Consider the following 14,683-nt stretch of genomic DNA (forward strand, 5'->3'; position numbering starts at 1 on the left):
TGTATTTAGAGGAGAGGAAGGGTATTCTCATGATGAATTTTCATATACATGTATCAATGCATGCTTTAAATCTCAAGTCTGAAAGGGTGCTTTAGGCAAGCTGCAGAGATTTTTCAGAAATGTAGCGGTTTTCTTTTATTTACATTTTCTATTATTGACAGATATTTATGACAACAATCATATATCACTTTCATGAGGATTATATATATATATATATATATATATATATATATATATATATATATATATTTGCAAACAGTTATGATCTTTATTGTTTAATAAATTTAATACAAAAGATGATCTTCACATTTTGATCATTCTTACCATGAAACAATGTGTGATTCCGTCATTTTTTTTTCATCTGCTTCTTCTGGACAATCGAGCAATTTAAATTTCCCGGAATAACTTATAAATAGGTGCGTACGTCATTTTCGGTTGGCCAGTGAGAGTGCAGTATTCCATTCAGCGTGTTGTTCTTGAATATTAAGCGAGCGTGATCAGGTACAAGTCGAGCGGTACTGTGGGAAAATGATTTGGCATTCCTTAAAGATATGATATTTAGTCAAACTTTTGACAGGGATACACAGTCAAATGCCTGAGCTAAATATCGGTACCAAATTTATTACGCTATGTGAAATTTGGCTTGAAATAATGGCGTTTATTCTTAAATGGGTCACGCAAGAAAGGAGAGAAGTGTCCTCCCTTGTATTTATTATATAGTACATGTATGACTGGTCGATTGTAAGCAACGATACGAGCCCCTGTGGTTTATATAACTGAGTATTTGCACAACCTATTCATGAACATAAATAATCAAGTACCCACTTGATGGACTATTCATCACTAAGGCAAATAATTTTCATCTGCATGTAATACATAACTATTATACTGATAAAATTCTGTAATACATATTCTGCAAAAACTCTACAGTAAAAACAAGAAACAATAATTAAACATATTAGATCTCCTTTCAAAGGAAGAATCTTACTGACATATACAAAATATACATTAAATGCACTTAATTGTGAAAAGCATGAGCCCTGTTTTAATAACTCTTATAATATTTCATGCATATGATGAATCATATAAAAAAAATTATATAAATGTTTATATCATAAGATATTCATCCATATCATTTATACTTAATGTACCATTTACAATACATATTTTTTTATTAAAAAAACATTTTCAATGAAAGTATCATTTTCATTTACAGAATGATGATGCAAAGTACAAGCCTGATCAGAAAAAATTAGAATGAAGCCCAAATCAAGATCATTAATAGTAGGCAAGTATTATGTTTTAAACAAATATTACACTTGAACCCACCTTTCCTAACTCTAGCTTTTCCAAAACTAACTTTCCATGTTACTTTGACATTGAATGGGCATATACAAAGTTAAGTTTTAACAGTAATCATGTATTTGAATACACACATGTGCTGTTATTGTTTGACATGTAAAAATAGAATTATGCCAACTAACCAATATGTGATAGTTGAATGTACCCAGGAAGCAGCATTCAATATTCTTTGCTATCTATGTCTAATTAGAAACAAAACAATATATTCAGTTATAATAAACAATACATGTGCATATGCTATTCCTGAAATATAACAGAACCATTGCAGGTTCAATTACTTTAATGTAGTACACTTATTTTTCATTTCCTCATACTTCTGAATATATATATGAACTTGAAATATGCAAATTGTGAACCATGACTGACTTATTTGTCACCTATTGCAAGTGCATATAAAATTAGATGGGGATTGAAAAGTTGGGGCTATGCTAACTAGCCAACCATTGATATTTTTTAAATAAAAGATACACCTTCACATACTTTTGTACATGCATATCAAAACTTGTTTTTCCACCCATCATTCCTAGATGATACTTAACAAATATATGTACATCCTTGAGGCATCATATGTCATATTTTTAGTGAGAGAAATGTGAAAATTATTTTGACTAATTAAGTCATAAATTATTCACAATATTTTCCAGTGATTACTCTAATACTAGCACATGCTAGTTTAACACACTTTTACCCTTCAGTTCTAATGCACACAGTTTAATCCAAAATTGGGAGTTCTTAGTCCTCCAAGAATAATGAAGTCTGGAGAGAACATCAGGTAGCATTATGGTGTGTTATCAGTCTGAGTGTCCAGGTCAGAATGATTTCCATTCACGCAAGTTAGAAAATGTCCATGAACACGAATTAGTTGAATATCCTCTTCCGTCCAGTATACAAGAGATGTTCCATCTTCTGAGGGTTCTTCTACAGAAGACTTCGTGTGGGGCATACTGGGCAACATCCAGGTGATATACCACAAACAGGTACTATAAATATATTCATGATGCATTTCATGCAAGCAAACCACAAACAGATACTATAAATATATTCATGATGCATTTCATGCAAGCAGACCACAAACAGGTACTATAAATATATTCATGATGCATTTCATGCAAGCAAACCACAAACAGGTACTATAAATATATTCATGATGCATTTCATGCAAGCAGACCACAAACAGGTACTATAAATATATTCATGATGCATTTCATGCAAGCAAACCACAAACAGGTACTATAAATATATTCATGATGCATTTCATGCAAGCAGACCACAAACAGGTTGCATTATGGTGTGTTATCAGTCTGAATGTCCAGGTCAGAATGATTTCCATTCACGGAAGTTAGAAAATGTCCATGAACATGAAGTAGTTGAGCATCCTCTTCTGTCCAGTATACAAGAGATGTTCCATCTTCTGAGGGTTCTTCTACAGAAGACTTTGTGTAGGGCATACTGGGCAACATCCAGGTGATATACCACAAACAGGTACTATAAATATATTCATAATGCAAGCAAACCACAAACTGGTATGAAATTTGATTATACTGCTGCACACCACTTACAGGTTTGTGAAATTAAACTATACCTGACACAAGGTATGAATCAGAGCTTACAGCTAGGCATCATAAAGACAATTTTTTTATTCTTTTATTTATTTTATTTTTTTAGCATCTGAACCAAGTAGGTGCATTCCTCCATACATAAGTTTCATTTTGTCATGATGAACTATCTTTGGTTTAGATCTGGGTGTCTCTTGGACCATATAAATCACATCATTCACTTTTTGTGTTACAATATATGGTATATGGACCACCCCAATCTCTTTGCAACTTTTTGTTCAGACCTCTCTTAAATTTTGGATTATGAATCCAAACTGGTGTTCCTGGTTCATACATGTTAGATGCAATCTTATGATCATAGTATTTTTTCATGGTTTGACCTGTCAGTACAAGTTTTTCCATAGCATATTCATGCACTTGCTTGATATGCTCCTGCAGCTCATGCTCATAATTTGATATTATCTTATTACAGTTTCCATCTCTTCCACATGTTGTCCAAACAACAAATCAACAGGCAAGACAACTTCTTCTCCAAGCATCATGGCATTGGGTGACACATCAGTAGCCTCATGGACTGAAGAACGATACGCCATCATCAACATAGGTAAGTAATGATCCCAGTTTCTTTGGTTTTGTTCAACAAAGGCCACCAACATATCTTTTATAGTTTGATTGGCCCTCTCCACCATTCCATCTGAATGTGGTCTGTTAGTTGTTGTCCTGGTTTTCTCAATACCGAACAACTTGCACATCTCGGCAAAAATAAGAGATTCAGAATTGGAACCTTTATCACTGTATATAAAGTGGGAAACTCCAAATAATGCTATTACTCTCTCCACCAGCACACTAACAACAGTTGTGGCTTGGTTTTGTATGGCAAAAGCATCCATCCATCTGGTGAAATAATCACCAACAACTAGACCTTTTGCAGTATGAGGCAAAGGTCCCATTACATCAATCCTTTTTTAGTGGTGTTCCTACATAATATAACCTAAGTGGTGCCTTAGGTCATTTAATTGGTCTCTTCTGAGATGCACAAATGTCACACTTTGTGATCCATTGTTCGACATCCCTCCTTGAGCCATACCAGAAAAATCTAGCCCTTACTTTTTGAAAGATTTTCTTAATACCTAAATGTCCTGCAGTGAGGGCATCGTGCAGTTGTGCCAAAACAAAGCCACGTAGGATCTCTGGCATCACTATGATCCAGGCTACATGTTTTATAACTGTGCCATTCCACTTATCATGCAACATATTGTTTTTCATTTCTAGAGATTCCTATCATGCAACATATTGTTTTTCATTTCTAGAGACTCCCATCTGGCCCAATAAAACTTCAACTCAACACTCTCTCTGACCACCTCAGACCATGCCGGATGAGTTATTTTTTCTCTCCTCTCAAACAGTATTTTAATGATTATGTCTTTTCTTTGGGCAACTATTAGGGAAGCTGTACAGTAACACCACCCTTCTGAAGGTGTTTCCCTTTTTGGGATAAGGGGATTATAACCATCAGGTGGACACTCAGTCTCACCTTTCTTTAACTGTGATCTAGTGACCACAAATAAATTCCATGTAGGAACTGCATCCTGCTGATACATCATTTGCATCAGACATTAAAAAGGTAGGAGGTTCACCATGCAGTATTTTACCTCTACTACAAAGGGAAGAACTATTTCCCAAGTCAGTACCACATTCCTCTCCATCCTCAGGAAGTGATCTTAACAATTGACCTGATTTATTTTCATATTTGCTTTTAGCCCGAAGGAAGTACAGTTAGTTTTAAGACATGGTCATCTAGAGAGCGCATCAGCATAGGATTGGATTCTCCCTGCTCGATGTTCAATTTTAAAATCATATGTAGCAAGAGTCTCAATCCATCGAGCTATCTGTCCTTCATGATTTTTAAAATTTAAAAGCCAATGCAGTGCTCCATGGTCACTTCTCACTAGAAAATACCTGCCATATAGGTAATGATGAAAGTGCTTGATTGATGACACAATTGCTAAAAGTTCCCTTCGAATGACACAGTATCTGTTTTCTACTTTTGAGAATGCTTTACTGTAATAGCTGACAACATGCTCAACACTGTTCTGTAATTGACAAAGAACCGCTCCCATTCCCTCATTACTTGTATCTATATCAAGAACGAACAAATCCCCAGGAGTGTGATATATATGGATGGGAGAGCTAATTAAAGCAGACTTTAACTCTTCGAAAGCTTTCTGACAAGCTTCAGACCAATCAAATTTTACTCCAGCTTCTGTGAGCTTGTGAAGGGGCCTTGCAATATCGGCAAAATTTCTAATAAATCTTCTATAGTAGGAGCACAAGCCCCGAAAACTTCTGACTTTACATTCTTTGGTACAGGCCAGCTCATCACAGGCTCTACTTTTGATTGATCGGATCCAACACCTTCACCGCTCACCACATGCCCCAAATAGCTGATCTGTTTTCTAATAGATGACATTTCTCAGGACTCAGTTTCAGATGAGCCTGTTGAAGGCAATTAAGAACTTGACCTAAATTTTCTATGTGTCCACTAAAGGTCTTAGAAACCTTACACAAAATCCCCTCTTCTTGCAAGGGGTTTGTGGGTTGGCAGATTGTACCTTCTTTCAAGGTGTCCGCTTCGGTTGGTTATCGTTGTCTAGAGGTTGACCATTCTCGATGTTATTGCCCGGTTCGAGTGAATATAAGTGGTGAAACTTATAGGTGGAATAGATAGAGATCTGAGCAGAGATATAGAACAGACCAACACGAGCCCCTCTGTACATGTAAACAACAATTTAATCAATTACATAAAACACCTATAAGAATTCATTACATCAGGAATATACTCTGCTTCTAAAAATAAAACTTTCAACTAATTATAAAACACAAATATGTTTAACTAAAGCTGCCAACCTGTTATACTGATAAATTTAGTTCATCATAGGATCGAGTGAACAATTGAAGTCAATGCCTTGTACAGTTGCATAACCCGCATGATCTCCGGTTCACTCCACTTCCACTGTAGCTGTTCCTTCAACTTCCCTCTGTTTGGCCTCTTTTCGTCCTCAACTCTGTGCATAGCATGTAGATTCACAGATATCTGGATTTTGGGATAATATGTCTCAGAATACATCTCAGAGATAATACGTCACAGGATATGTCTCAGAGATGATATGTCACAGGATTCATCTCAAGAGTTAATATGTCACAGGATACGTCTCAGAGATAATACCTCACAGGAGCTATTTTCTCCCTTTGAGCTTTCAGCATTCCTCGCTTCTACTGCCAAATTTGTTTGTCAGTTTTCCTCGACAACAGTCCTCTTGGACAACAGTTTTATGAGAGAATTTCTCCCAGATTTATTCTCGGGGGTTCTTCTTACACTTGTTTTCTCTTGCAGAAAAGCTTAGACTGGCTAAAATTTTCAATGTGGTGATATTCAAACTAGGAAATGTAGTGTGGGAAACATGCCCCTTATTTAGTGTAACCAATCAGGATTAAATATATTTGCTGCCTTTTTCCAGAGGCACCAGAGCTGTGGTCAACTTGACCTTGTAGTTTGAGTAACAGAGTTCTGCAATCTTTCAATCCTGACATTTACACTATGGAATCGAAGTTAGCTTTTGTTTCCACCAGTCTTCTGTTGGCTAAACAAACGAATGCTTAATTAAGAATAAAATTCTCCGCTCAAAAAGACATTACCAATTATGGCAGTATGGCGGTTTGATAAGTGCCTGTCCCCATAAATCTAATTAATTGTTCTCTGGTCTCAACTAATGTGTTCTTCACAGATTGCCAGAAATTTGCCCCTTCACATAAGCATACTTTCCAGGATAAGCCTCTAAGGTCCCTCCCCATTCCACAAGTCTCTCAAATGTGGCTGGTGTGTTGCACAAACCAAAACCAATCACTGTAAACTGCCACAGGCCACTACCAGGAACTGAAAATGCTGTTTAGGCTTATCCCTGTCTGCACCTTTCACTTGCCAGTATCCACTTTTTAAGTCAAGAGTTGAAAATAGCTTAGCACCAGATAAGGCATCCAAAGTATCATCTATTCTGGGAAGGGGATGTGAATCTTTAATGGTCACATCATTTCAACTTGTGATAGTCCATGCAAAAGTGTGTAGACCTATCTGTCTTCCTCACCAACACAACTGGTGAAGACCAACAGCTATTTGATGGTTCAATGATCCCTCTACTTGCCATATCTTTGATTTCTTCCTCTGCCTCTGTCATCTTGGCAAAAGGAATGTGAGGAGGGGGCTGGTGTATGGGTGCAGCATCCCTAGTATTTATTATGTGTTCAACTAAGTTTGTAACCCCCAAATCTTTGAAGTCTTTTGAAAATACCTCTTGATATTTAATCAAGATCATTTGCAGTTGTTTCTTTACATCATCATTCATCTTTTGAGAGCTAGCTTCAAAAATAGTGTGCAGATGTGAAGGTAAAGCATCAGAAGTAGTCACATTCTGAATACTTATGCCCACCTCACATTTTTCTTTTTGAAAAATATGCTCCATTGTCTCACATTTAGCTGCAATTGTGTTTTTGTATATTTTGCAGGTTAGGTTTGAAGCATTGAAAATGCGGAGAGGAACCATGCCTCTCTGAGTCTCTACTAGAGTATGAGCCAACATCAAACCTGTTCTTTCAACCAAATGTGGCATGGCTTCAACAAAACCAGTCTGACTATTAACCACAGAGTCAATAAACCTCCCAGGAACAATGATCTCAGTCTCTGGAGGAATGCCTACATCTTGAGAAACTGCAATGTAGGTTTGACATCTTTTGTAAAATGATAGCATGGTATTTTATCTCCTCGAACAAGCAGACAACTCTTTCTTAACAATACGTCACATCCTACATTGGATAAGAAATCCATGCCAAGTATCCCATCATTTTGTATATCAGCCACTAAGACAACATGCAAGATATGTTTTTCTAATTTAATTTCTACATTCATATTTCCAAGAAATGGTGAAATTACACCATTTGCAGTCACTAAATTCAAGTTTACTGGTTCAATTTCCACAAAGGGTGAGTGTGGAAATTTATCACAATATCCTTTTTCAAAACTGTCACATTAGCACCAGTATCCACTAACATGATTACTGATACATCTTGAACTTGAGTTGCAACAAACAGTCCCTCATCACCATACTTGGATGATCTAATGGTAATGGCATTGGGCCTTAATTTCCCTGTTGAACATTGGCCCATGTGTTCAACTGGTTCAAGTTTAAATGTGCTAACTCAGCTTTAGCTTTTTCTGATTTATTGTAGCCTGTATTGAGCTTATAGGAATTACCCTTCCATGCATTGTTACCTCTGTTATTCATTGTGATTTATATTGATTTTGTCTGTCTCTATTGTTATTCTGATTGTTCTGCCAAGTCTGATGCTTGTCCTTAAATTTTTCAGGTTTACTTGCAGAGAAGTTGGTCTGGTTGGACTAAATAACACCATTGAAGTCCGCAGTCATGTGCGTAAACGCCTGGCACACATTATCTACCATGTTATGCAGAGCTTTACCGTTTTGCACCTTACTTGAGGTTGAGAAACCACTTTCAGGACCTACAAAATCAACAGAGTGGACACGCTGTGTTTTATGGTGGTCTGCTAGCTGAAAGGCTTCCCACTGTGTGGCTAAGATTTCTGCATCACTGATATCCCTAGCACATGATTCACGAATTCTCAGATGCATGTCAGATTCAGGGAGTGCATCTATAAAATGATCCCATGCTAAAGTGGAAATTACTGCTGTAGGAGCTCCTGGATAACCTTGACTGTGCCAATTTCGATATGGGCTCATCCTTTCGCTTTGTGTGAGTCTGTAATGAGTCTGCTTGCCAAATACAAGGACTTTAAGTTGTAATTCCAACCATTCATTTTTGATACAATCTCAAACTGATACAAGTATTCATCTACGTCTTCTGTTCCATCATACAACAGGGTTTCCCAGTGAAAGATCTATTACTTTTATGACTGTTTGATTGTACAGGGTAGGGTTAGATCATGTACATTTGCTACATTACCTCTTGATACCAAACCATTCAGTACAGATTAATCATGCTGACCCTGCACCTGATGCAGCAAAGAATGCTGATTATACTGATCCAAATTGCCCTGAGGTACATAGCCAATTGTTGAACTAATAGTACCGCTAGGCTCAACTGGAATGCATCTGTTGTCGTCTCAAATCAGTCACCAACTCAGAATATGGGTTTTGGTCACATCCACCAGTCTTATCATTTTTAAAACCCACACTGTGAATTTGCAACTTCAGATCTGAGATCTCCTTGTCCATGTAAAACAACGCCGTCTCTGTAAACTGCACCAAATTCTCTTGGTTTGCATGTAATTTCTCCAGCATCTTTTGCCATATCAAAGCAAACTGATTTTCTATCTTGGACTCATTACTAAGCAGTCTTGCCTGAACTGCATCAGTTATAGAGGTTTTGGAAGTTACAATCCCCACCTCTTCAGCATCTTGCACATCAGTAGATTGTTTTTCTGAAGTGTTCGATAAGCTTTCCTCCTCAAGGGAGGTTTCATCATGATTCACAAATGCAATCTCAGAATCATCCATCCTGGATGAAATATGCATCCATATAAAATCCTCAGATTTACCAATGATAACAAGAGTTTCAACTCAATATATGACAGAGTATCACATTCACAAGGGGAATAACTATACAAGAGAAATAACTCCCACAAAAGGAATATATATATATATATATATATATATATAGAGAGAGAGATAGATAGATATGGAAAAGGTATATCACTCTGCTCCTTAGCTTTTGCCAAATAGTTTTACATCAAAATGGGAATAACTCAATCACACCAAACTGTGTTATTCATTCATCATTCAGGGATAGATAACTCTTAGAATCCCAACAACAACGATCTTATTCTAAGGGTGCAGTTAATGAACAGAAGCGTTGAACGAAGGTAACATTATTTAATGACAGAAAAGATGAGCCAAGCAATACAACTGACATAGGAAACGTTTGTGAAATTGTAACATTATGAAATGCAATATAGTATGATCTAAAGTAATGTTATTGTCAGCTGAATCTGTTGGTAGAACACAAATTTGTTCATAAAGCTTGTTAAGATAAGTTATGACTAACAGAAAGCAGTTAATTTAGATTTAAGTGGTTTTTGCACAGTCATGCATGTACCACTGTTTTATGCCTACACAATAGGCTGTTTAATTACTCCTAGGGGAAGGAATTCGAGCCACTTCCCCCAGGCTTTTATGTGCTCATGGAGCACTGTTTGATTAAAGCTGTCAGGCAGTGGGGCTAAGATTAGTCCCTAACTGTCTGGATGGAGGGCTTGATGGCGAGTGGGAATAGACTTAACACACACTCGACATATTCAGTCACTTCTACTTAGCTGCATTTAGGTACATGTATATATGAGTGTGAATGGACCCATCACACACTCATATGTTGGTACTGAATTTTCAGTAGTATTTTTTATTTTGGTGTCTGGCTGTGGCAAGGAAGGAGACAGTGGAAAGGTGGCTCCAAGGTCACAGGTCGGTACTCCTAGACTGTGCTGTTTTGAGTTGAGAATTTAGCTTAGGAGAGGTATCTTAGGTGACAGTTTATAATAAAGTTTTCCACCATGTGTGGCTGGTCCTGATGGTCTTGGACTTTTGAGACCACCTTATATGTAGGATTCTATTTTTAGAGTCTGTCTTGTCTAAATTATTGTTGTTTTATTTGCAGCATTGTACTGCTGGGCTTGATGGTCGTTGGTGTTTAGACCATCTTATAGTTGCTAATTTGGGGTCCTTCTTTCCTAAAGTTGTTTATAGTTTTGCTGCTTTGTGTAGCAGGCCCTGATGGTCTTGGGTGTTAGGCCACCTTATATGCTCTAATTTTGGGGGCCTAGAATTTCTCCTGGTATAGATAGTACTGTCTAGAGTGTTACATTCACAGAGGTGTTAGTGGTGTTACGTGTATGTTAGGTTTTGTTGCCAGGTATTGTTAAGAGAAAATGGAAAAGGGGGGAGGTGGTTTGACAGTTATTGGTTGGTTGTTATGGACAGGTTGGGCTTTGGTTCTGTTTTGGGGTTTGGGATGTTGTGGTGTCTTTGCACTTTTATCTTAATGTTCTTAGTTACGCTGACCTCCTGTACTATTATTATTGACCAATCAGAATTTAGCACTTACGATCATTGGACAAGAAAGAATTACTGACCAATCAAAATCACGCATCAAGCATTATGTGATGAAAGTGACATAATCTTATAAATGTGAAGACCCAAGAATATGAGACACAATAAAAAATTCATTCCACAGATTTCCACACGAATGATTACATATAAAATGCAACTACACAAGGTGTCATACATTTAAGATGTAAATAGACAAGCTGTGTGATCAAAATATCAAATCCGTTCAAAATATGTTTCTTCCAACATCTGTCAACAACACATTGTAGCAGTAATACACAACATGTGCTCCGCATGAATGAACGTTCAAATCTTGTCTGCCAAAATAAGTCTACATATCTGTGAATTAAAACTGGGACATTTTAAGCATAAAAACTACGTATAATCTAATAGGGTCATTCCTAGTTGCATGAAATAGCTGACTTAATTTTTTTGCATTAAGAAGACATATCATAAAATTAATATCAAATTGCCCTTTGTGCAAAAGAGCTTATTTTACTAAAAACCATGTAATCAGACAATGCGAGAAAAGGAAAGACCAAAGAATACAATTAATATAGAGATCTGCAAAAGAGAACGGTACCGAAGGAATAACATACTAGATGGAAATTTTGACAAAAGCACAATTTTTAAGGTCATTGAATAGATAATTGAGATCATGATGGCATGCAGGCAAAGAATACAAATAAACAAGTAGGCTCAATAAATCTATGTATAACTTGTTTGGAGGGGGTGTGAGACAACATGAGGGGTGGGTGGGAGGGGAGCTTGGGTTTGCTACCCATTAGGGGTGTGCTACTTCCAGTATGCGGGCCAGAGCCCCCACCTCATCCCTCAACTCAGACATAATTTCTCACTCTCTTTAACCATCAAAATGATCATATTAAGAGTTAATTTAAATCCCGTCGGTAATATCTCAAATTTTAAAATTACTGAAATAAAGGAAAGGAATAGGATGGGGATGGGAGGGGAGCTTCGGTTTGCTACCCATTAGGGATGTGCCACCGCCAGTGTGTGGGCTGGAGCCCTCACCCCATCCCTTAATCCAGACCTAAATTAAAATGTACTTACGTATTATTAGGGTTAAGAAAAAGAAACCAATGGATGGGACAGGGAATCTATGTGGGGGAAAGTACAAGGCAGTGACGTCATTGGGCTATATCACATGGCGCTACACAAAGTAAACAGGCCCATGAAATAGGGAAAAACACCTCACGTAGAAAACTAGCAGACCATACAGAAAAACAGGGCAATAGGATCGTTAGCAACTAATAATCTTCTATACATTTCCTATCTAACTATACAGCTTCCTTTACTGTATAGTTCTTTTCCCTCCGATGGAAATTTCTTTAAACCCTTTTGGTTAATAGGTTAAGTAATAAAGAGGCGGCCAAACTCGAGTTGGGAGAAATACAATTAAATAACGAATGTGTGGACCCCACTTGAGCACAGCCGGCCTCATTCTAGAATTTAACTAATGCAAGGAACGACACATACCAACACGCATATAAAACAATAGGCTTATTTTTTTAATGACAAACCTGTAGTACACCGTTCACTTGCCAGATTTCAAAACTATTAATTAAAATTTTAAATACCTTAAAATTATCAAATGGATCTGTGATATCCAAATAAAAATATATATTAAGACAACTGGGATGAATTGAAAAAGTTATGCTGTCCCTACACAAAAACTAGATAGCACACACACAATATAGCATATATACACATAGCACACACGGTATGTAGGAGACCTCTAGCCAAGGTGAACTAAGAACTTAAGGGAGGGATTTAGAGTAGGGTGATAGAAACTGAACTTGGATGAACAAGCCTATAGATAACACTAGGACATAAATACGCCATAAAAAAATTTCGTGTAAAATTTTTGTTTGATAAAAATTATTTCAAACCCCCCTCCCAAAAAAAACAACATAGCTGGTGGAAACATCAGCACATAAAACACCTTTTCTTTTCATTTTTTTGGGATAAGAGGGGGGTGGACGGGGCATCTGGCTGGTGTCCCCCACCCACAAAAAAAAAACTATGAACAAGATGGAAGTCATGATGGTGAAGTGAAAGAGAAATGCCATGCTGTAAACATGCTAAAGTTGATGCTGTTGTCTTAAACCAGATGTACCGGCATAATAGTAGACACATCTTATGTAGTCTCATCGTACGTAGACTCGTGATATGTAGTCTCATCATACATAGACTCGCTGTACGTGAGTATGTGAATAAATAATATTAACTCCATCATCTGTGATCGTATAAACTCTATAATCTGTGTTCTTATTAACTTTATAATCAGTGTTTGTTTTAATTATATGATCCTTGTTCGTATTATCTCTATATCTCTGATCGTATTAACTCAGTGATCAGGGAACTACTGACTGTAGTGACTACCATTAGTGAGCTGCAAATTCTCAGGGAAGAGAGACGTATTGTCTAGTAAGCAGGAAGCTTATGTTGAGGAGGGAATTTTTAGCTAAAAGCCACTCCGAGATTTAACTCGTAAAAAGAAGGGAATTGAACTGGGTAAACAAGCTTCTCAAAGGTAAGACGGTATCTTGACCGAGTCTTTGTGCTTGATTTGAGTAGATGATTAAATATATTAGAATATTGAATCCTCATGTATAGCTGCATTTATTTGAATATTTAATCGCATCATATTGTTGAATTTATTAAATAATTGAATTATGACATGTACTTGGAATGAATTGCCCACTGAACTTAGACACAAAGACACAGTGATCACATTCAAGAGGGCTCTCAAAACTAACTTATTTCGACTGCAAGAACAAATTTAAAGACCTAATAATGTTTCCTACCTTAAATATTCTCAGCATGTTTTTTAATGTTTCCTAATTTCATGGTGTTTGTTTTGTAATCATATCATTATATGTTTTTTATCTTACAGGTGTTGTGTAATGTTGTAAAGTGCTTAGAGCTTCTAAAGATTAGGCGCTATACAAAGTCCTCATTATTATTATTATTATTACTTAACATCAGAATGTAGATTGAGCACTATGCAAAATTAGACGGAGTTGGATTTATGTGCATATGTATTTATATGTATAATTCTGTAATTCTTAGGACGCATGCAGTAGGAATGATTACATAATAACGATGGGTAGATAAAGTGATTGTGTTACAATTAGTAACTGAGTAATGCTATTTGTGCGTAGAGCGCAAGGCATGAATCCGATAAGTGGAAATTTATATGTACATAGGGCCTGGTAAAATTGTTCGCCCATTTGTCTGATGGAAGGTCAGTGAGAGAGTGGATAATTTCAAAGAGTAGAGTAGGGAGACAAAGGTGTACGTCCCTTATATTTCTTTAGGAAGCTCCCAGGGTACCGTGAGAGTCGGTGCTGAGATATTCCTGGGTGTACGAAGTGACGACACGGCGAAAATAAGAAGTAAGCCGTGGAGACTTCCAGTGTGTACACAAGAGGCACAAGGTATAGAAGGAGGAAGAGGAAGGAAGGAGGAAAGAAGAGAAATTAGATGAGTACTTGGGAAAACCCACTGAACAAAGACTCTCACAATAGGACAGTAATTTCTATATGACGAAGTA

The 14,683-nt window shown here is 36.9% G+C and overlaps 1 protein-coding gene and 2 long non-coding RNA genes across 3 annotated transcripts in view; 2 read left to right on the top strand and 1 right to left on the bottom strand.

Annotated features, from left to right (window-relative positions):
• The window catches only part of LOC149778359 (uncharacterized), a 30,591-nt gene that overhangs the window by 12,736 nt on the left and 3,172 nt on the right, over window positions 1-14,683 (bottom strand). The window lies entirely within an intron of this gene.
• On the top strand, window positions 741-9,372 carry LOC149778361 (uncharacterized). The gene is made up of 3 exons (XR_016415336.1): window positions 741-3,522; window positions 7,479-7,687; window positions 8,337-9,372. It is a non-coding gene; the product is annotated as an uncharacterized LOC149778361 (long non-coding RNA).
• LOC149778362 (beta-lactamase domain-containing protein 2-like) overlaps window positions 13,520-14,683 on the top strand; it is a 62,360-nt gene continuing 61,196 nt past the window's right edge. The window contains exon 1 of the mRNA XM_089939184.1: window positions 13,520-13,660. The gene's annotated coding sequence lies outside the window, so the exon portion shown is untranslated. The remainder of the gene's footprint in view (window positions 13,661-14,683) is intronic.

This window comes from Sinohyriopsis cumingii, chromosome 17, assembly GCF_028554795.1.
Source record: "Sinohyriopsis cumingii isolate HCF-2022 chromosome 17, ASM2855479v2, whole genome shotgun sequence".
Taxonomy (NCBI): Eukaryota; Metazoa; Mollusca; class Bivalvia; order Unionida; family Unionidae; genus Sinohyriopsis; species Sinohyriopsis cumingii.